The following is a 3,202-nucleotide window of genomic DNA, read 5'->3' on the forward strand; positions in this document are numbered from 1 at the left end:
CAGTTCTTTGACAGCAGGACTCAGTACTTACCCTGTATTTAGTCTCCAACATAATTGCCCCATCATTTTGGGAGAACTCCACCTCACACTTCATCTGTGAGATATCACACCCCGCCTGTGACCTCACACAGCCTCCGCTGAAGGACTTGCTTTAAATAGGGGCTCGTGTTGAAGTGGGTTGGACACGTCACGGCCCAGGAGCCTGGACCACAACCTGAACCGAGGCCTGAAGAAGTCTGGACTGTCACAGTAGGAGACATAAGTAGAGGTAGGTGGCGCTCAAAACTCTGGGCAGAAAAATAAAAATGTAAAACCTGGATTTTACATCTGTTTTTCTATTTTACTCACTGGAACTTTATGGAACATAATGTGTTTTATCGTTGTTGTAACACATACTTAGCAACATTAGCGCTGAATATGCTAATGTTGCTACTCCTGTGTGCCAACAGCGTCCAAGCTCAGCTCACTGTTCCTTTCACCTGTGAAGGTTCACCTTCTGTTAATGAGAAGGACTTTCCTGCTGGATGACCTCACGGTGATGTCACACAGTCGTACTGCCTTCCAGATCATTGCTCTTTTGTTGAAGTCCAACTGCAGACATATCAGTACCAGTACCAGTACCAGTACTCGTACCAGTACCAGTACCAGTACCAGTACCAGTACCAGTACCAGTACCAGTAGTCAACACAAACACTTACTGATGGTGGAAAGAAAAAATCCAGAAAATCAGCGTCAGGTCCAGGATGTGAAGGGGATTTTACACAAAGCCACTGCAGGCTGTGTAATACATGCAGTGGTGACAGGAGGTAAAATAAAGAGGCTCAACACACTCTCTCCAACTGTGTGATGAATGCAGACCAGGCTCAGCCCAGATAAGATTGTAGACCATTGAAGGAGGTCCAACACAGCCGGCTCTCCTCTGCCTGTTCCAGCAGCTCCTTTCAGGGATATACAGTATCTTCTTGGCCCTCTTTCAGGACAGGAAGCACCCAACCAGGAGAGACAACAGCCCCCCCCCCGCCCCCCCATACTGGGAAATCTGCTAACACTAAGTAGATGAAGTGAAAAGTGTTGAGCTTGTGTTTTTGAAGTTGGTGCTGGGGTCAGAGAGACCCACTTACGACCAGGTTGACTGGAGAGAGACAGGAAGGAGTCGGAGCCAAACTGGACTGGACTTTAAATCAGGACCATCAACCACGACTGCTGCAGAGGAGGATGAGCTCCTGTTTGCACAGTGGTCACAGACTGATTCTGATCTGTGTCCACTGTCAAAACAAGGCCTGGATTCTGACAGCAATCTTGGTGAAGTGGCGCCCCCTAGAGACTAACAAAACAGTAAAATTGGACTCTTCTCTCTTTGGTATAACAGAGTTGTTGGACTGGACCGGAGTGAACCGGAGTGAACCGGACTGGGAGAAGGAGAAAGAACCTGGTATGGTCCTGAAACGTCTGCTACTTGAACTGCTGTTGGAACATTACTAGCTAGCTTTAGCATTAGCCTTAATGTAACTGCTGGTGGCTTCGCTGTAATTGGTAACATGACATGACTCAGTTGATGTAGCCACAGGACAACAAGTGTACAAGAGCTGTGACACAAAACGTCCTTCGTTTATGGTTCCTGTCCCACAAAGACGAGAAAATCATCGTACAGGAAAAAGTACTGGACTGCAGGACCTGAGAACGATACCAGCGACCAACTCCTGACTTGTACCAGAGGACAAACACCACTCCCTGTGATCTGCTGGTCTTCGGTGTCCATGTGACATAGTAGCTACAGCTAGCATGAGCTATTAGCTGCAAAGACAGTCTGGCATTAAAGAAAAGTCTCAGCTGGAGTCTTCACAGAAAGAGGAAGTTGAAGCAGCAGCAGTGTAGGAGTTTGGGAACCGTGGGTCAGGTAGTAGTCACAGGAAACGACACCCACTCGTACCACGATGCAGCCTGGTCGGCTGTGGATGTTCTGACTGATCCGAGACAGAATGTTAGAGTTGATCCTGTGTTGAAATCCTGTCTGGAGCCGCAGTCGGCGTGAACAGCGCAGCTGTGTACGACCTCTGGGCTAACTGCGCAGACTTGGAGAGACTTTTTTTTCATCACTGTTAAAAACCTCAGCAATAAAATGTCAGAGTCGGAGTTTGTTCACAGCTGCAGGAGAATTTGTAGAACATCTCGACAGAGAGCGGTTTCTCAGTTTCTCTGCAGGAAACAGGACGCTCGCCCACACTCTTCACTGTCAGTGTTCTATAGGTTTTCCTGCTGTGTTCTCCTATGGGTTCACGGCAGACGTTTGACTGATGGAGCTCGAAGGAAAGACTGTAGACTTTGGCAAATGTTGGCTACCTTCTGTACACCCACAGGAAATGCTGGGACTTCTGGGAAACGGCTTCAGGGGCATTGGATGTGATTTATGGACCCTGGTGGTAAAGGCACATACTGTGGTGTAATGTCCCCCACCTGATCATCCGTGTCCAAGGATGTAGGTCTGTCCAAGGATGTAGGTCGGAGAGTACGGGGGGGGGGGTGGGGGGGGGGGGGGGGGGGGTGGGGGGGGGGAGGGCGGGGGGGGGGTGGTGGGGGGGAGTGTGTGATTCAGATTGTGTTCCAGCTCCACTGTTCATCATCTTAACTTCTGCAGAGGATCAGTAACAGACGTGTCCAGAACCACATCGTTCATCGGTTTAGCCATAAAACGTGTTTTTAATCCAAACACGTACAGAACGTTCCATGAAGCTGCCTTACATTCTGGAGTGGTTACGGGTTGTGTTTGTGTTCGTTCCGTGCCAGGACTCGACCAAAGCACGCCCTGGGAAAAGTTAAACAGTTTGGAGTGGACTCATCACAGAGACCTCCGTCAACCCTGGGTCCGGGTCCGGGTCCAGGTCCGGGTCCGGGTCCAGGTCCAGGTCCGGGTCTGGGTCCAGGTCCAGGTCCAGCACATCGTCGGAATAATTGGAATAAGTTGTGGTAAAGCCTGTGTTTACAGAGCTTCACATGGCGGTAAACAAGGACTGCCCCCCCATCAGCCACCGTGGAGGCAGGACGCGGGGGCAGATGTCCTTCTGTTCCCACTAACTGCATCTTGTTTGGAGTGTAGTGTTTCATACACATTCAAAACCCACACATTGTTTGTTTTACTTGTTGCCCTGGTGATAGTGGCATCTCTCAATAGTTGACCTGAATAGACGCAGCGGGGGCGGGGGGT

The sequence above is a fragment of the Cynoglossus semilaevis genome, chromosome 11 (genome assembly GCF_000523025.1).
Source record: "Cynoglossus semilaevis isolate Cse_v1.0 chromosome 11, Cse_v1.0, whole genome shotgun sequence".
Taxonomy (NCBI): domain Eukaryota; kingdom Metazoa; phylum Chordata; class Actinopteri; order Pleuronectiformes; family Cynoglossidae; genus Cynoglossus; species Cynoglossus semilaevis.